We start from the raw sequence: 21,043 nt of genomic DNA, 5'->3' as shown, positions 1-21,043 counted from the left end.
GGACCTGTGAGAGGAAGCCCACAGAAGGTGATGCTAACCAACAGGGTATGGTACCTTCTCCATCACTGCCTGACCCCCTCTCACCCCAGCCAGTGGTTTTGTGGAATCTGAACTCACCTCCCAGAGGCCGCCTCAGAGTATCCTTCTGTGCAGCTACGATTGACTTGGCATGACCTAACAGTTGAAGAGCCTCTCCAGCTCCACACAAGAGCCTCTGATAAGGAATGAGGCTGCAGCTCCTGGAGGGAAAGGAAGCCAGATCTTAAGTCTCACAGTGACAATTTTGCCCCCAAATTTTTCAACTGCTTCTCTGTCTGGAAACATGGCTCAAGATATCCAAGACGACAAGGCTCATACACCCTGACAATTTACTCAGAGCAGCTATAGCAGACATTGTGCCTCTGAACCACCATCTCACCACCCCCCTCAGATTCTAAGGTTGTGTGTGTGTGTGTGTGTGTGTGTGTGTGTGTGTGTGTGTGTGTGATATGTATATGCACGTTTATATGTGCACATAGAAGACAGATCTGTGTCAGGTAGGTATCTTCTTCAATCACTCTTCCACCACATTGTTTTTGGGAGAGGGTCTCATTGTGATAGTTTGAATGAAATGCCCCAATAGGCTCATGTGTTTTGAATAACTGGCCTCTAGCTAATGGAAATTTAGGGAAGTTGGGGGGCCCTTGGGAGATAGAATCTTATTAGAGGAAGCTTGTCACTGGCAGAGGAAGGAGTGCTTTGGGGTAACAGCGCAGTATACATTCTTCCTGCTGATATGCAGCTATGACCTAGGCTTCCTGCTCATGTCTGTCATGATTTCTCCACCATGATAAAACTTTCCCTTGAAATTATAAACTGAAATAAACCCTTTCCTTTTATAAGCTGCTTCAGGTCGAGTGTTTTATTCCAGAAATGAGAAGGTGGCCGCTGCACACGCTGAACCTGGAGTTCACTGATTTGGCTAAACAAGCTTAGCCAGAGCCCTAGGCTCCTCTGGTCTACTCTCCCAGGGCTGAGATTACAGGTATGCACCATTATGCCCTGCTTTTACATGAGTTCTTAGGACTCCAACTCAGGTCCTTATGCTTATGGAGCACAAACTTCAGCCACTGAGACCTCGACTCAGCCTCTCCCATTCTAATTTCACCAGGTGTCTTAGTGTCCTTTACAATGAGTGTCCCTTCCCAATGAGGGATGCTGCACAGGTCCACTTGCTGCCAAGTCTCCTCCATATTCTTTAAACTGACACAGCTCTTCAGCTCTTGCTCCTCACAGAACTGACATGTTTGAAGAACGTCTGCCAATTGTCTTAGGGAGGAGGACTTCTGTCTGCTTCAGTGTGCTACATAACAATAGACTCACCCTTAGCTGGAGTACAAAGCAAGAGCCTGGAATCTGGAGGCACCTGATGCATGCCATCCCTTAGTGGTAATGTTAATTTTGATCCCTGTTTAGGATGTTATTTTCCCCATTAAGTTTTTTTTTTTTTTTTTCCAAACAAGCATACAACTGCATTTGTAGGGAGAACAACGACTCATTTTGATGTCAGAAATGGACCTATTCATTTGTTTGGCTACTAAATATTTGCTGAGTACCTATTACTTGGCACTGGAGACATGGCCGTGGAGAGACAAAAATCTTTGCCAGCCAGAGTCCACACCCAGGTAGGAAAGGCAGACAATGAGCAAGTAAACATGCAGGGCTTCCAAATGCAGGGGCATGTGGCTAAGGGGAGAAGTGGGATCAACAGCTATGTGGCCCTCTGTCCATGAACCAAAACAGTGCAAAAGTGCTCTTTGTAAGGCAGAAATTGTCCCATGTCACTTTCAGCTTAAAACTCAAAAAGCAAATCTCAAGTCCTCTAAGAACATCCAAGGCCTTCATGTTGCAACCAGTCTCCTCTGTGCCTGTCTCTTATATCTTCTCTTGCTGTTTACGCACTGGCAATGGCAGCTGCCCTTCCTCCAAAGGCGCCCTGTGTTAGCTCCTTACTCAGGCTCTCAACCCACTTGGAGTAGCTCCTTCCTTCTGTTGTCCGTTCTCAGCACTTCTCCTGGGAAGCCCTTCACAGCTTAGGAAGGGGACAAGGGTGGGAATGAGTTCCTAAAGTAAACCATAACAACAAATGAAAAAGAGACTTGCAATTACTGAGGCAATTATTTACTTTATTTCATGAACTTTATACAAAATTTGTGTTTATATACACAAAAATATTTTGTTACATGTTTAATTATATTGGGCAGTTAGTGAAATATGTTAGATTTTTTCCTCTTCTGTGAGTTAATTAAGGAAATAGGTTTGTAGAGATAATTCTATATGATTCATATAAAGACTAAGAAAAATTAACAAGCAATTCTTGAGAAAAAACAGCTTGTAAATAAACGTCATGAATATGGACAGGATATGAACGCCCACAGGGCAAGCAATGAGGCATCACACCTACATCAAACTACTAAGTGACACTAACTCATTCCAATATATCATTTTTACGTCCCTTATAAGGTATTCTGTCCTGTTTGGTGTTGCAGAAGGTTCCAGAAAATGTGACACAAATGCCTCACTTTCAACAAAGTTAGAAAATGTAGTGATATGGTAAAATGTGTGTTGTCATTAAAACCTCTGGGAACAAAAATCTTTAGGTTACTTTCCAGATAATTAGATAAAATTACATAAACAATTACAGTTTTAAGTATGAGTATTTAACAAAACTGGCCATCTTGTTGTATGTGTACTTTGAAGAAGTTGATTTCTTACTTGCTCCTTTGAGCAGAGGTATTGCTTCATGGATGGTTAACCACAGGTTCAGAAAATATTTGCAATTTAGAAATGTCTCAGGTACACTCTGGCTCCACACAGGCCAAGCCCTGGTCCATCCTTCACAAATGAACTCCTTCCTCGAATCTCTAGATAGGCCTGATCAAGATCTCCTACCTTGATAATCCTTTCTTCTGTCTGTACAAAGATAACTTAATATTTTGCCTCCAGCTCTCCAAGCACAAAGATTTACAAATAGGAAAGAACAAAAGCAAAACAAAATGGCAAGGGATGTTAAAAAAGCTGCAAGCCTGGGCTCATTCTATGCTGGGCCCCGAAGGACATGAGAGTTGGCCCACAAAGCGCCCCGTTCTTTCCATCCGTCTCCATGGCAGAAGCAGCAATGGTCAAGCTCATCTCATCCCTTCCTCATTCTATGGGAAAAGTTGAGCCTCTCAGAGATGGCAGAGTAACAAATACCTGCTCACACTTCACATTTGCTTAACCAGTTGTTCATAAACAATCTAAGAATTTCAGATTTCTCTACTTTAAACAGAAGGATACTATGGGACAGGGGTAGGGAAGAGGGGTCACACCTCTTTCAGCCTTTCTTCAACTGAGCTCACAGGGATACTCAAGACCTCTCCGGTTTTTTCTACATGGGACTTCATCATGCCACTGCATGCATGCACTCCAGCTCTTCAGCCTCACAGCGGTCCCCAGAAGTGGGCTGATTGTTGTCACAGGTCAGGAATGAGCCTAACACCGAAAGAGAGTTCTCAGTATACACCAAATTAACCTCACGATAATGCTAACAAGACAGATGCAGTGAAGTCGGGTCTGAAGCGTAGTCACGTAGTATCAGTATGAAACCAAGACCCAAAGGAACAAAGCTTCTTGAGTGAACACGAAATCTTCACAGAATCATGCGAAGCCAGGCTGACCTGGCTCCACCTGGCACAGGCACTGCCATGCTAGAAACAGGAACCATGAGCTGGGCTCCTTCTGTAACATGTATGGAAACATCGGCCCTGGAGTAAAATTTTACATGTTCCCCTTCCATTGCCACGAGAGGACAATGGCCAGTTACTGCCTGGGCCACAGAAGAAAGCTGCTATCAGGCTAATTGTTGTGAAAACAACAGAATGCTGTTCTTCCAGAACAGCTGGTTAAGGACACGCTGTCCTAAGTGGCTTGGAGTAAGGCAGGGCTCCCTGGGCCCCAGTCCTCGGCAGACAGGGGAGCCCCGCGCCCGGTCCTCACATGTGTCTCCGCAGACAGGGGAGCCGCGCCCTGTCCTCACATGTGTCTCCGCAGACAGGGGAGCCGCGCCCTGTCCTCACATGTGTCTCGGCTGCGCACCACTAGCACATCCCGCCACTCCCATGCTGCATGGACGGGGCTGGCAGCATGCAGACCGTGTTGCCATTCACGTAGCAGAGAAGTTGTGCCAAGGGGAGGAAAGACAGTAGAGCAGCCAAGTTCCTTACAGGTACTAGGCTGCCCTGTAGCTCTGTCTTCTCTGTACTGGGAAGCATAGGGGCATGTTACCCCTGGGAGGGGAGGAGAGGAGAAGGGGGGAGGGGAGGGGAGGGGAAGGGAGGGGAGAAGGGGACGGAGAAGAGAGGGGAGGGGAGGGAGGAAGAAGGGAGAGGAGGACATATTCTGAGGCAGATAGCCTATGTAAACAGTGACTATACATCCCGTGTAAAGACTGACTGCTCATTAACAAATATATACAGCACGTGTGGAACCCACCATGCAAAATATCTGAAACCAGGGTGTGTCACCCCCAACCTACCTACAAGGTTCCCATCAGGCCTCTGGCCTAGAGATGTGATGGAACAAGTCTAGGTATCTGGGCAGTGACTGAGAATCTTTGCATTTAATAGGCATCTGAGTAGCTGTGTAAGCTCAAACAAGTCTGGGGAACACTGGAATGGGCAATTATGCTGTTCTATGGCACTTAGTAATAGCATCAATTATGTTAGCTTAGAAATGGTAATAACAAGTATTTGTCTTCTTATTGAATGCCCATGTAATACCACCATTTTAATCATATACATTTTAAAGAGGTGAAGTTATGCCATGTGGCATGGCACAGCTAGTAAATGACAAAATGGAGATTCAAACAGGTCTAAGTCCAGCAGCTGTGCCATGACCATTATAGAGACAGTCTCCCTCAGCAGCATGTATCTTTGAGTCAGTCCTCTTAAATGACTACGTCTACAGAGAGCTGACATGCTTTCTCCAAAGCTGCCCTCATATTTCTCCTTTGATAACTTTTGATCCTAGAGCTATCCTAGGAGATGAAAAGAGGTAACCAATTGGCCAGTGGCTTCTCCCATACAAATAATAAATTACGGCTGAAGAGATGGCTCAGATGTTAAGGTGCTTGCCTGCAAAGCCTAGTAACCTGGGTTCAATCCCCCAGTACCCACATAAAGCCAGATGCACAAAGCAGAGCATGCATGTGGAGTTCATTTGCAGTGGCTGGGAGCCCTAGCATGCCCATTCTCATTCTCTCTCTCTGTATCCCTCTGCTTGAAAATAAATAAATAAATACATACTTAAAATAAACAGTAAGATTAGAGGAATTACAATATGTCACAATGAGCCCAAAACTCTAGTGAACATCAGATGAAGGGCAAGTTCAGTAGGGAAAAGCTGGCTAAATATTTATACTGATTTATAAGAGTGAATGGGGCTGAGCTGATAACTCTGTTGGTAAAGTGCTTATATCATAAGCATAAGACCTGAGTTCAACTCCCTAGCCCACATAAAAATGACGGGCACAATGGGCCATGGCTATAATAGTGCCAATGCTGGGAGGCAGAGACAGGAGGCTTACCAAACTAGCCAATGAAAGATGTTCACACATACACAATATACACACTAAAAATAAACAAAGAATTCACATGATTCCAAATTAGGATGATCCAATTTATAATTCTCTTTGCTTTACACTGGTACCAAATTGTTAAGTATTCAATGGAAACTACAGTTCACACTGTGGATTCTCATCCCGTGGCCGGCGAGACCAGTCCAATACCGTGTACATGCTGCAAGGTGACAACCGCGTGGTCACAAGAGAAAGCAAAGGCACGGCCGTGCACTCACTGGGGTGCTAAGGCGGGGTGTGCGGCAGGCTGCTTAGGTACATTCAGCACATTTTCAGACTAACTACCTCTCCCATTTATGGTAGGTTATCAGAATGTATCATCATAAAATGAGTAGTATCCGTATTTAAGTATTTTCTATCTGCTGTCTTTTATGGCATCTAACATTAAAATTTTCAAAGACGATGACCAGGCCAGGAAGATGGCTCAGGAGGTAAAGCACTTGCCATGTAAGCTTGAGGACCTGAGTTCAGAGCCACAGTACTCACGTCAAAATGTTGGAGATGCTGCATGCCTGTAGTCCCAGAGGAGGTGGAGGTAGGCCGTCCCTGCAGGCAGGAGTTCACTGGCTAGCTAATTCAGGCAAAATTGGTTCAGCAAGAGGCCCTGTCTCAGGAGGAAGGTGGACAGCAATAGAGGAAGGCAACCAACACCAACCTCTGGCCCCCATGCTCCTGAGCACACGTGAGAACACACACACACACACACACACAGATATCCACACTAACACGTGCAAAAAAAATTGTATCCCTGTACCCACACGTGAGAACACACACACTCAGATATCTGCACTAACACGTGCAAAAAAAAAAAATTGTACCCCTGTACCCACTCCCTCCCCAGCCTCAGGTTAACTGAAAAATCCATCCCAGTTGAGTTCTTGATTCATGCAACAGGTACTTACTGAGGCCCTCCCTGTGAATACAGCTGGGAAGAGAACAGAGAAGAACTTTGCACCCCGGCCCCCAGCCTCTGTTTTCCTAAGAGAGCAATCTAGGGTTTGGTGACTCTGGCAGCCAGGGAAGGTCTTCCTACTAAGGGCAACTTGAGCAGAGGACTGAGGGAAATGGGTAACAGGCCTATTTATGGGGGTGAACACCCTCTAAATAAGAGTGCCCTGTACCCTCCTGGCTGGCACCCAAGGCTGCAAACTTTCCTCTTCCTCCCCTCCCAACTTCCTGGGTATGCTTCCTCTTGTCTTGCAGGCCTCCAGCCAAGTCATTTCCCCAAAGTGATTTTCCTGGTCTTCAGATCTCATGCAGATCCCACAATACATGCATACTATCAGCACTAAGCACAACTGTAATTAAGTCATTATTTCTGAGCTTGAGCTGCCCTGTCCCAACACACTCACTAACATAAGAGCAAAGAGCATAGTGGTTAGACTCCTTTTTGTAGTTCCAATGGCTGAAAAATAGCAAAATTCAATATATGTTGAGGAGGCAGTGAAGCCTTCCTTCACGTGCTTCTGTGTTTTCTCTCTGGGACATCATGGAGCTAGCTGCCTTCTCCCGCCGTGTTGCACGGAGCACCTAGACTTCCTCACAACAGACACTAGGAACAATGAAAATGCCATGCTGACAAACCAGGCAGTGTCAGCAGTTTCACCTGGTCGGACAAAGCTGTACCGTGAAGTCCATGTCCACCTAAGCTCACAGGTCAACTACAGACACCTCACCAGGAACAAACTGCAGTGACCTTCTGTGGGCGTGCACAATTATAAAAATTTTAAATAGATGTAAAGATAATGGGCACTCCTTTCTGTGTGACAGGAAAGAAGGAGACACACAGCTCATGCAATTGAAATGTTAACAGTGGCCACTTCCTTGGGACCCATCCCCTATATGCCAGGGGCCTCACAGAGCCGAGCTGACCCAGGTGAGTGAGTGTCAGCCTCCACAAACAGAAGCAGCTCTGCAGAACTCCAATCTCTGCCATGCTTAACCGAGTGTGAACCATGCAGCTGCTCAAGTCCAAGCTGCCTCCACTCAGGGACCCAGAGAGAAGTGGCTAGAGCAAGATGACCCAGCCTGTTAGTAGCTAGGTCTGGCCAACAGCTCCATCCCTGTCAGATCATCATCCATTCTTCTGACAGATTAAACCTCACTCACAGCAGGTCCCTAATACACTCAGATGAACAGTTTTCCTAAGGAACATTGGAATGTTACAAAAATCCTAAATGCAGCTCAAAGCTGAGCGAAAACAAAACAGAAGGCCTTTATGGCTTGTTCTACCTGTGGCAGGCAAGAATCTGAGAGGCACAGCAAGCTCGTGCCCGCGCTCACAGGCCATGCAGCAATTCTGAGAGCACAAATACAGGAACACCATGACCCCGGGCCCCCGGCCAGCAGGGACCAGCTAAACAGGCTAAAAAGCAGGCGGCTGTGACACTCCTTCAAACACTCTGAAACAACCAATAAAAATTTGCTTGCACAACCACACTTCTGTGGAAAGAGAGGCCTGAGCTATGAAATCCATCCCCATACTCAACAGCTCCCTGATGTGAATGCTCTTTTCATGAAGTCTGATTTATATGGAAGTAAATGTTCTGTAGAATCCAACCATCTCACGCCCTACCCCAAATCAGCCAGTTAACAGCCTCCTATCATACCACTTACTACCACCACCTAATAAGGTTCAGACCAGACTAAGACAACAATTGAACACAGCTGGTTACAGGAAGCTCTTACAGGAAGTCATCCTAAATTGCCTCATGCCATGACTAGGTTTCAAACCAGCATCAGCATGCTGTCACACGGAGGGGGGGGGGGGGAACGGGGGGGGGGGAGTAACACTCAAGAGAACTTGTCTTCTAACCAGGGGCTCCAACTCTGTGGCTCTTCCAATGAAGGTGAACCCCAGCTCAGCCTGAAGCAGGATGAGGCCTACTCAATCCTCACCCCAGATTCCCTGGGGGCAATGTTCAGAGTGACTGCTTAAGGTGGACTCTCATGGGTCCAAACCACTCAGCCAGAGGACAGACACTTCAGGTACTTGGGTGCAGTGTAACAGGAAGGTTCTACCTAAAATGAGTCACTAGTTGTGTGAGGTTAGGAAGTTTTTGTTGAATTGTTTTTAAGGAAAAAATAAAATAAAATGAGAATGCACATGAGAACCTACAAACATTTCAAAAGCTAGACTGTAAGGTATCACTTTGGGATGCTGAGAACATCTGAGGACCGAGGTGTCGGGATGCTCGCTTGTTCTAGCAGCTCACTGTATTTCCCCATGTGCTTTGAGAAAGTCTGTTAAGATATTGCTGACCCTGCATGCATGTGGGTTCCACATTTCTGGAATCAACCAAATTGGGATAAAAATATCTAGTATCTACAAACATGTGGACTTTTTCTATCATCATTACTTAAAGACACAGTGTAACAGCTCCTGACAGAGAATCTACATGGCTTTGTGTACGGCAAGCAATCTGGGACAACCAAGCATACAGGAAGATGTGTGCTTATATGCAAATACTCTCCATTGCCCGAGCACCCTCAGAGTTTGGCATCTGTGGAGATTTCTGGAACTAATTTCCCATTAATACTGTCTAGTTAATTATGGACACTCTGGCACTATTTGTAATTTTCATTAAAAAAATGTAATACCAACTAATACAATACTATATTATACCACTTCAACTGAAAAGATTTGAAGGCACAACTTTCAAAGAACAAATACATAGATGGATGAGAGCCAGAGATACACATGTACGTATATCCATTCACAGACATATGATTGGTTTGTTATCCAAATAATTTGTCAGTGAAGAAGAGAAAAAGGGAAACCAGAGCCGAAGGATCTAGAAAGCAAGATAATCACTCTGTGCCTCCACACTACCACCAAACTGCAAAGACTGACACTTAAGGGCAAGAGGCTTAGAGTTGGACAGAGTGAGGATCTTAGAGGAGTAACCTGGATCCAACTGTAATCACATGGGGGCCTTTCCTGGATTTGTCTATAAAGGGATGGTCAGAGAGAAGCTACAGGTAAGACAAGGGATCATGTGCAGAAAAGGCACAGACCCAGACTCTTCCCTCAAGCCCATGACACCCTGATTTTAACCACATGTGAAACATGTCACATAAACCTGTGTTGTCTCATCCTACTAATACTCTGCTAATTGGTTACAGCATCAATGGAAACTGACACAGAAGAGACAGGGGAATGCACTACCTGCAATTTTCAATTTTCCCTTATAGTCTGGATCTTCACTGTATTTACATAGCTCTTTGACTCCTGCTTAGTTGGAGGGAGAAAGAAATTCATTTCCTTTTCCTTCTGTGGCAGTTTGTATAGATGGCCCCCAACATATTCAGTGTTTTAGTAGTTTGTAGTTGGATCTGCACCCACCTGGCTGAAGGAGGTGGTCCAGTCCTAAGGTGTGGTGATGGGCTTGAGATTCCAGTGTAAAGAAAGATATGCAAAGTATGCTAGCTGGAGTTCCTGAAGTGTGTTGTGTGGTGTGGTTTTTGGCTTTTGGCTTCTCTTTCTGCCTGGTCCTGTAAGAGCAGGTCAGCTTCTTCTGCCTTTATGGAACTTCTGCTGGATCTGTAAGCTTCAATAAATATCCCTTCCTCCATAACTGTGCCTGGTCTGTAAGTTCATCTCAGTGAACCTGAAGTTGTCTTATATACTTCTTTGTCAGAATTTCCTAAGACCAAGAAATTTTCACTACTTCTGGCCAAAACAATACAAAACAAGATTCCTTCTTCTTCACCTCCGGACAAAATCTCCTTACACATTAAGGCTCAACTCAAGTGTCCTCTGCAGAATGGCTTCTCCTTGCTCTCCTACCGTGTGCTGGACTCAAGCTGACTTCGTGTGGCCTTTCCACCTGGTCAGATGGTGAATGCTCCTTTTTCTGTGTAAGCCTCTTCACAGGCATGGCATATGGCTGATGGTCAGCAAATGTTTACTGAGTGGAGTTGACTACCACCAGACAGCAGTAAACCCAAAGCAAACAGCCCTGAATTTAAATTAACAAGGAGCCTCCTATTGCAGAAAGACTCGTAATTTTTTATACTTTATAATCTATTCTGGGAGAAGAAGTTGAAAATCTCAGCCCAGCTGTTATGGGTGCAGTTTCAAACAGTCTGAACATTTGGTGACACTCTAGCTATGACTCTTTCAAAGGCAGAGAAACCAGAAGAGCAGGAAATTGGACTAAATACTTGTCCAGTAAAAGCTGTGTCCCTGAGGTGAGAGCTTTGGTGATATCTTCCTCTCCCAGTAGCACAGAGTTAAGGGAGATCATGACAGCACCCACCTCTGCAGTAAGCGCCACCTGCACAGGTGCGAGGCTCTGCGGAGCCCTGGCGGGGCTGCAGTGTCGCACTTGGACGAGGCAACGTGCGCACACAGGGACGCACAAAGCCCAGCCAAACACACACAAGTACCGGGCTGTGAATTCTTCGTGGTTATTTAATCCAAAGCACATCATTGATTTACTGCTTCTGGGAGTGGCATTTTGATTTTAAATTCCAATGTATTGAAGTATGATTTCCATGCAGTAACCCATCTTTTTAGAATGTGCCATTCAATGAATTTTACCAAAGTCACAGCCACAACAGATGGATGCGTACACTTCACTCATCTCTGAAGGTTCTCTGCACCCTTCACAGCACATTTTCTCTCCCCGTCATCTGTTTGGCAATCATGAGCTGTTTTCTGACTCAGTCCTTTCACCTTGTCCAGAATATTACTTGAAAATTGCACCTTTAGGCCTGAGGAGATGGGTAAAGTGCTTGCCACACAAACAAGAGGCGCAAATTTAGATCCCAGTACCCCCACAAAATCTGTGAGTGTGCACCTGTAATCCCAGCACTGGAGAGGCAGAGATAAGGAACCCACGGAGTTCACTGGCTAGCTCGTCAAACTACATCAGTGAGCTCCAGATTCTGTGACAGGGCCTGTCTGAGGAAGATACCCAGTGTCAACCTCTGGCCTCCAACTTGTGCGGCACACCCACACATATGCGTGCCATGTTCACACACAAAAACATGCACCCACATTTTATCAGTTACTGTTTTTTTGCTGGGACAAAAAAAAAAAAAAAAGCAACCCGGGGAAGAAAGGAGTTAATTTTGACTTAGAGTTCCAAGAGGTGGGGTTGATCAAGGAGGGGAAATGATGGAGGGAGCAGGAAGCCAGCATCACTTCATCACATCAGCAGGGAAGAAATACAGAGCAGCAAGAGGGTCTGGACTAAAAAACCTCAAGGCCTGCCTCAAGTGACACACTTCCTTCAACAAGGGTCTACCTCTTAAAGGTTCTACGACCTTCTCTAACAATAGTACCAGCTGGAGATTAAGTATTTAAACATATGAACCTCTGGGGACATTGCAGTCAAACCATCACATACATAATACACCACACCTACACACACACTTGCATCTGACTGGTTATTCTCCTGAGTTTGCTTTCGTGTAATATAATGAAAACACACAGTATACTGCTCTTTGCTCCTGATGAGTAGCAGTCCATTGATGGATGTACCAGTTTGTTAATCCATTCAGGGGCTGGTAGGACATATGACCTTTTTATAAGTCTGGGGAAAAGCTGTCAGAAATAATAGCCTGGAGGGTTTTGCGCACACGAGGCTTTCATTTCTCTTGGATACAAACCTGTGACCAAAGTGCTGGCTTATCCGACCCTCCATGACGGCATACGCTGGCTGTAAGAAGCACCTCACCCTTCCCCAAGGGCTCACCGTTTCACATTCGCAGTGGAGCTCTAGTTGCACTGCATCTTGACTTGGACTTGGTATTAACTAGTTTTGATCTTTGTTTTCTGAACTTGGGTCATTTTCATAGGTGTATAGTAATGTTTCATTGTGTTTCCTTTTTTAACTTTTGATTTCAAAATAATGGTAGTGTCATATAGACATAAAAAAAAAAAAACAGTAGCATTCTGTTGTGTTCTTCCCCCAGCTTTCCCCATCTGACATAAAATGCAACACAATGACCAGAAAGCAGCAGGAACTTGACATTGGACAATATCACTGACTAAACTAACACAATAACCAGAAAGCAGCAGGAACTTGACATTGGACAATATCACTGACTAAACTAACACAATGACCATAAAGCAGCAGGAACTTGATACTGGATAATATCACTGACTACACTAACACAATGACCAGAAAGCAGCAGGAACTTGACATTGGACAATATCACTGACTAAACTTCAGGCTGTTCAGACTCCACTACTTTTTCCTCTTTTTGGCATACAGCTCTGTAAATTCTTCCTACAACAACTTTAATGAATAATAATTTTCTTTTATCCTCAACTTTTCCCCAAGCAAATTAAAAGGCAATTGTCATGCAGGGCCTGGTGGTACATGTCTGTATAATTCCATCATTTGGAATGGAGAGGAGAGATCAAGCTTGATGTCAGCCCGGGCAACATAAGTGAGCTCCAGCAAGACCCTGTCTCCAAAACTATTAAATAAATAAAAAATAATTATCAGCTCTCCAGCTGCTATCTGCAAGCCATGTTAACATATTGGTTCCATTTTCAGGTCCTACTTATTCCTCATTCATAGCATACCCACAAGCTAGGCAGTGCAGATACTACTGAATGAGAGAAGAATGCTTCCTGCTTTAAAAAGAATTGAGTATGAGGATCCCATGCACACACTGCTACGAACTGTAGCAAGTACTGTCCACAAATGAAAAGTGAAATCTGGCTAAGATCGAGAAGGAAATCCTTGTAGGTGAACCCCATCCTCAGACTCAATGTCCAAGGTTCTCCCCAGTAAGGGCCACCTAAGTGTCTGCACCACTAAGTGCCAAGTACATAAGCAACCTGTTCCCAAAGCACAGGGTCTATCAAAGATGCCAAGTATCCTACTGTCTGCACCATTAGGTGTTAAATACGTAACCAAAGTGTCCTTGAAGCAGGTTTACCTAAGACCTCCAAGGCTTAAGAACTTCACCAAAGACCATTCATCTCATACTGCAGCCTGACCAAATACATATGGCAATTCCTCAAGTGATGTGATGTCATGGGTACCCCTAACAGCCTACAACAGTTCTTTCCACTCTGCCACAGTGAGCCCAACTCCACCACTACAAATCCATCAGCTACACAGGTCTCAATCTGCTTCAGATGTCACAAGGAAATGCCGCCAGACACTGGACTACTCACAGTTGGCTTTTAACTAATGTCCGCTATGACCTCTTTTGGTCTGGGCCCCACACTTACAACCTCTTCCAGAACAGAAATCCTTGCTCCCCCTGCTCTTCAGCCTGTACATACTTGCTATTATTAATCTCTAATGCTATCTGTTGCTGTGTTTTCTCCATTTGGTACCTAACTATCTAATTCATCTCTGAATCTCCTGGCATCTGCACCTCAATCTCTCAGGCCCAAGGGAGATGAATCAATGAATGCTTTGTGAACATACAAGCGTCATCATCAGATTGCAGTGCTGGCACTAGGACTTTGTGGAAGTAGAGTGAGAAACAGATGGATCTTAAAAGGAAATAAATCAATCAGAGGCTTGGCTCCAGCAATCTAGTTTAAGAAGAATACCCCAAAGCTACTAAATATGTTAGAGGGTGCCTGGGCATCTGAGAGAGGGGAGGGGCAGGGCCAAAGGAGATGGTGCAAAGGAGCACAAATTAGCCATGCCCAAAAGTGACAAAGCCCAAGCCCAGACCATGTTGGCACTGCTGGGGAAAACCCTGCTAGCAGAGAGGTGGGATGGGGGGGTAGAGGTAAAGGGCAAGCTATGTCTCTATGACTTCACTTCTAAGGATGTCTGCCAAGAGCTCGGTTGGGAGCAATCCAAAGCTCAAGAAGCAGCAACAAGAATTCGCACCAGCTGCTACGGGAGTAGCTGGGACCTCAGTAAGAAAAGGAGGTGGGGGGGTCTTGTAGAAAACATCTAGTTGGCTTCTAGAAAACATGTTGGTCTATTTCCAGAGAAACTACCATCTTTCAACTGTCACATACCACTTCCACACCCCTCCAGGAGCCCTCTGGTGATGGCCTGGCTTTGACAACCGGCAAGGCTGGCTCCTTTCCTGCAGGGCTCCTGAACCAGTTCTTGGAAGCTCCCAGGCCACCAAGGAATTGATGGGAAAATCTGACTCTGCTCGCAGCCCTGAACTAAGGTTGAGTTTCTGCACACAGAAACCATTTACAGTTAATGATTCATAAATGCAAGAACTAAATCAAAATGCTAATTGTTTTATCACCTAAAAATACCAACAGTTCCACCCATGTTTCTAGCAACCTTGGCTGCTGCAATTAATCACATGACTTTTCATGGAGGACATCCTTTTAACAGGCAATAGGCACCTAGACCTTGGCCAACCCACAGCAGCCCAGAGCGATTTGTGAAAATCTGGAAAGGAGAGGAGGGGTTAACACAGTCAGTCACACTTCTCCCTTCCTGGAACACCTAGCAAATCCTGACCACAGCTAGCTCAGGGAACTCCCAGGTAATGATATAAAATACATACAAAAGTGCCATAGAGATACCCACCAGCTTCCCTGTACCTATTCATGGTAACAAATGCTACCATTTACTAAACTATCTGCTCCTCAGATAGCAGGTGTTAAGTACTGAAGGCCCAAGTCACATGGTTCATTGCGGTAATTCTTTTTCTCCCTTTGCTTCCTGGTTTCACAGTAAACAATAAGATGAAAGAGAACCTGGCACTGCAGAGAGCTGTCAAGCCTCTGGACAAGGTCACCAAAGCAAATAAAACTGTCCCTTACTGCCAGTTTGAAAGGGTCACCCAAAGACCTGACCCTAGTTGCAGCTCCCAAGCAAGGACTCCTTTCCTACGAAGCACTACAGCTTCTAACAGTCACTGCTCTCTCTCTCACCCTATCTCAAACCAAAACTGTCCTTCACAGCCAGTTCTGTGGGCAGATAAAAGGGAAATGACACACTGGTTTCTTCTAACCCAGAAGCTGAAATAACAGCTCAAGGTCATATACAGAATGTTGAAAAATAAGCCCTTGGTCACCCAAAGCATAGTATAAATATTGATTTAAAGATGGTAAATCTAAGACGGGTGTGGTGGTGCACGCCTTTAATCCCAGCACTTGGGAGGCAGAGGTAGGAAGATCGCCATGAGTTCGAGGCCACCCTGAGACTCCATAGTGAATTCCAGGTCAGCCTGGGCTAGAGTGAGACCGTACCTCAAGAAACCAAAAAATAAATAAATAAATAAATAAATAAAAATGAAAAAAAAAAATAAAAGATGGTAAATCTAAAATCACATTAAATATATTCTATTCTTCTCTCTGTTTCTCTACAAATAAATAATTTTTTAATTTTGTTTATTTTTATTTATTTATTTGAGAGTGACAGAGAAAGAGGGAGAGAGAGAGAGAGAGAGAAAGAGAGAGAGAGAGAGAGAGAGAGAGAATGGGCGTGCCAGTGCCTCCAGCCACTACAAATGAACTCCAGATGTGTGTACCCCCTTGAGCATCTGGCTAACATGGGTCCTGGGGAATCAAGCCTTGAACTGGGGTCCTTAGGCTTCACAGGCAAGTGCTTATCCGCTAAGCCATCTTTCCAGCCCATAAATAAATTTTTTTAAAGTTTTAAATACCAAGTAATCAACTGATTAAATCAATCTTGTGTTATGTTAAGTTGAAAATCCAGCCACCCAAGTATAAACTCTTTTATTATATAAACATTTTTTTCAAAGTATAAAGCACTTTAACATAGCATTCCCAAGGATTTTTGCAATCAGAAACTGGAACTGGGTTATTCTTAAATTCCAGGACATTGCCAGGGAATAGCAGAGCCTGTTTACAAAAGAAAATGTCCTTAGCAGAAAAGTCGCACCCAGTGTACTTTCAAAGTCATGACCAATATGAATCAAAGCAGGCTTCAAACTTATTTCAACTTTCCTCCTACCCAAAGAAAGGAAGCATATTGTTAACTTCAAAAGGCCCAAACAAGTTATCAGAAAGCTGCCTGTAAGCACCAAACAAAAGATATTTTGTACAATTTATCTTCAAATGAATGCTAAAAATGTAGGCCACTGCAATTTTGCCTCTGCCTACGTGCCATTGTTTCATCGTAAGTATTTGTGCGTGACCCCATCTAAGCAGTGCTCATTTTCTACGGCTAATGTAGGAGCCAGGAGAAGGAAAAGTAACACTTTGGTTATTGCTGTGATGTGATTTGCACATGGCCCCCAAAAGTGTACGTAGTGCAAGGCCTTTGGGAACTAAGGGTGGGTGAGATCATGAGCGTGGACTCCCAGAAAGGCATTGGTGGCTTCTAAGAGGAGGAGAGACCCAAGGTGGCGAGCATGCTCCGTCTCATGATGTAGTGCCTGCCTCCACATTATGATGCAGGAAGATGCCCTCACCAACTGCTGGCACCATGCCCTTGGGCTTCTTAGATTCTAGAACTGTGAGCTGAATTCTTTACAAATCACTTCCTCTCAGATATTTTGCTATAGCAATCAAAAAAAGCAGATGCATACTTTACCTAACACACAGCAAGACTCTATATAACTGTCTTTGAGTCTGCTACAGGTTCCTCATTAACTATTCCCTGATGTTCCAGACTAGCAGCAGTTCCCAAAGTGCTCTGTGAACTCCTTTACTTCCCAAAACCCTTTTGGATGATCCATTAGGACAAAATGACTCATAATAACAATAAGACTGTCTTTTTAAAAAAATATTTCTTATTATTTATTTATTTTAGACAGAGGGAGAAGGAAAGACAGAAAATGGACATTCCAAGGCCTCTTGCCACTACAAATGAACTCCTAATGCAGGAGACACTTTGTGTATCTTGCTTTTGCAAGGAATCAAACCAGGGCCTTCAGGCTTTGAAAGCAAGTGCCTTTAACCAGTGTGCCTTCTCTCCAGCCCAACTTCATCTTTTTAACGTCATTTTCTGTGTAACCATTGCACCTTCAGAGGGGACATGACACAGCCACGGACTGATCTGCAGGCAGATAGGAGAGCCCAGCTAGCTTCTCTTCAACAATTTATGAAAATGCAAGCAATGGCAGTCTTCTCAGTAACTGGTGGAAAATAATTTCTTTTCATGAAAAGCAACTCCTAGGCTGGAATGCAGCCTTAGATTTGATCCCCATACCAAAAAAATATAAATAAATAATTTGCAACAATGAGTTCATTATTTTTAAATGACTTAACAGGTTTTGTTAAACTTTTTTCTTTTAATACATAATACAGAAAATAGTTTTCCAACTGCTCCCATGACAAGGACTATAAAGTTCATAGCTTCAATATAAATTTATTATCATATGGTTCTTTAAGTCAGGAGTGCACACATGGATCTTACAGGCAAAAATCAAGGTGTGGACAAGGTCAGGCACCTCTAAAACAGACTGTGTCCCCTGCAGGACTCCGTAGCTATGGTGTGTCTTCTAGCAATGGCATCACTGACCTCAGCTTCAATCCTCAACCTCTCCTCTGACAAAGACTACACTGCCCCCTTCTTAGCAGGCTCATGTGATGACAGAGAGAACCGCTAAGACCTTGATTAGAAGCAGCTGGTAACCCAGAATCCTCTCCCTATCCTAAGGCCCTTGATTGAATCACAGGGACAGTCTCTTTGGGTATGAAAGACAGTGTGATGCCAGGATCCGAGGATTATTAAATCGTGGCATCTGTGGGGGACAGTGTTCTTCTTCCACAATATGCTAATATAACCCACTTGGCGCAAGCCTTTGGGATCCTGAGTCACTTTTTCAGCATATAAAGGAATCCTGAAGGCTGAAACACTTAGAAACCTCTGCTCTGATACATGAACTGATCTAAGTAGTTCCTAAGTGGGAAAAGTAGACCTGAGAAAGGCTGAGTGGTCAGCCAGTCACTGAGCCTGAATAGAACTTCCATGGAACCGAGGTGGTCTGGCTGTCCCTGAAGCTAGCTGCCTCCTCCGTACCAGGCTCCCACCCTCAATACCAGACTGAGGCATAAGCAAAAAAGCACAAATAAAGATTACAACAAGCATCAAAAGGTGAATCTGGTGAATATAGCAGGGTAAAATTAGAGTGAATGGTGCCTTTGGCAATCTTAATTTTCTAAACCATTAATAATCTACTAATGTTTTGTCTCAAGAGAGGGGAGGGCAACATTACAAATGCAAGAGGGAAGAGGAGAGTAACTAGTGTCACTGACTGGCGCTCTAAGGTTCAAGGACACACAGTGAAGCCAAGCTGGGCTGAATAAAGAGGCAGATTCCCGGCCCCTCATCTGGATGAGAAGCAGTAAGCCCCAGGGCTGAGAGTCCTAACAGACGTGGACTCTGGACTATCACTTCTTAGGCTGACTGAAGTCTCAGGCTCACAGTGAGGAACAACGTGCAGTCAAGTGAACTGTTAGAAATCATTCTGTATGATTTATAAATGCTAAGAAAAAATCCAAAGGCTAGTGATCCAAACAAACTGCAGCTTTCAAAGAGACAGGTTTATCGTGACTGTGGTAGAAGAGGAGGTACGGAGGTCCAAGGGGCCAGCTCCTGCTGTGTCAAATGAGCCGCCTGGCCCCCGCCAACAGAGCCACAGCAGTGGTGAGTCCAACTGCGCACCTGCACCGGTGAGGACAGCCAGGGCTCCCTGGAGAAGAGAGCCATGCCGGGCAAGGTCCTCCACTTCTGTGTGGCGTTCACAGTGCCTATGTAGAGCTTGAGGTACACTCAGCTAAGCAGCCATTTGGAAAGCAAACCCCAGCAACAGTGCCTGAACTGACAGCCAAAAAAAAGTCCCAGGAATATGAGAACTCAGGCACATGGAACTGCCAGTAGAAACTGAAATTAAAGGAAGAAAGACATTTATGCTTTCTGTGTGAAGCATGCAATCTTCACAGAACTTAGTCTCAAAGCTCAGCATGTCCTAGCACTATGTGCTGGATTGCCTATCTAAGATAACACTTGTATTACAAACACCATTCCTACAACCTATAAAGACAACAAGATTGTGGATTAGAGGCATGGCTAATGTATCCGTTTCATCACAAATTACACACCTCTCAGATCTGTATAGCATCTAAAAGGTATGACTGCTTATAGATTATTATTCTATACCAGAAGAAAAAATTATTCAATCATCAATCTCACCTGACATTAATTTTGGAATATTTTTTATTAGTTATGTACACAGTGTGTACACAGCCATGTTGGTACCATTGTTAGCCTCCTCCCTGACCTCCCTCCTCCACAGGGACCCTCCTTGTTGGGGAATGTGGGTCATGCGTTGTGGGGTTAGCCGTCAATTATGGGTAAGAGAGAATGTCTCTGTGCATAATGTCCCAACATGTGGCTCTAACAATCCACACCCTCTTCTGCAAATTTCTCTAAGCCCAGATGGGTTCGATTTAGGTCTGCTTCAGTGATGAGGTCTTGGGAGCCTCTGTGTCTCTGGATCTCTGGTTTGGTAGAAGTTGAGTGTTCTCTGTGTCTATCTCCTTCACCTGTGTGCTGCTACCAGGTTCACCAAGAAAGCAGCACTCTTGCTCATTTTCCCAGATTTTGGAGTATTTTTTAAAGGCCAAAATGCTCAGACTGCCTTGTACGCCCATTAAAGAGAAGATGAATGTGGGGGCATGCTGGCTATAGAGATGATACCTCCACTGAACAAGAAGGAATATTTAGGGCTGGAGAGATGGCTTAGCGGTTAAGCGCTTTTCTGTGAAGCCTAAGGACCCCGGTTTGAGGCTCGGTTCCCCAGGTCCCACGTTAGCCAGATGCACAAGGGGGCGCACGCGTCTGGAGTTCGTTTGCAGAGGCTGGAAGCCCTGGCGCGCCCATTCTCTCTCTCTCCCTCTATCTGTCTTTCTCTCTGTGTCTGTCGCTCTCAAATAAATAAATAAAAATTAAAAAAAAAAAGAAGGAATATTTATTTTGCACTCTTTGAGGAAAAAAAAAATGTAAAGAAGAAAGGCATCCACAGGCAGAGAGCCATAGCTGATGTGGCTCTACTGTCTTGGTTTCTGGATAGAAAGAATAATGACACTTGGACAAGAAACAGATTGAGAAGTATGATTGATAAGTTGGTGCTGGATAAGTATTCTGTCCTAATAAGTTATTCCAAGCATAGTGACTGCAGTTTCCAAGGGGAAAAAAATCGCCAATAGAATAACAAGAAAAAGAATCTTGGCAAAAATGTGATAAGAAAGATTAGCAAGCTTTCAAAATAGATCATTGTGGTAGTTTGAATTAGGTGTCCCCAATTAACTCATGTATTCTGCATGCTTGATCCCAAGCTAATGGCAATTTGAGAGGTAGTGCCTTGCTTGGGGAGGGGTGTTGTTGGGGGTGGGCTTAGGGATGAATTACTAGCAAATAATCCAAACTCAACATGTGTATTAGGCAAGAAGCACACACACACACATTTACAGCACTGAGGACTTCAAATCCTGTGATTCATCAAAAATACAAG

The 21,043-nt window shown here is 44.4% G+C and overlaps 1 protein-coding gene across 10 annotated transcripts in view; it reads right to left on the bottom strand.

The window, feature by feature from the left end:
• Positions 1-21,043, bottom strand: part of Sgms1 (sphingomyelin synthase 1) — a 296,894-nt gene that overhangs the window by 157,352 nt on the left and 118,499 nt on the right. For 6 of the 10 annotated variants that reach the window (XM_045154617.1, XM_045154610.1, XM_045154614.1 and 3 more), the window contains exon 3: positions 118-239. The exons of the other annotated variants lie outside the window; for them this stretch is intronic. The gene's annotated coding sequence lies outside the window, so the exon portion shown is untranslated. The remainder of the gene's footprint in view (positions 1-117; positions 240-21,043) is intronic. 10 annotated transcript variants of the gene reach the window in all.

Source organism: Jaculus jaculus, chromosome 1 (assembly GCF_020740685.1).
Source record: "Jaculus jaculus isolate mJacJac1 chromosome 1, mJacJac1.mat.Y.cur, whole genome shotgun sequence".
Taxonomy (NCBI): domain Eukaryota; kingdom Metazoa; phylum Chordata; class Mammalia; order Rodentia; family Dipodidae; genus Jaculus; species Jaculus jaculus.
This window is presented reverse-complemented; position numbering and strand designations above follow the sequence as displayed.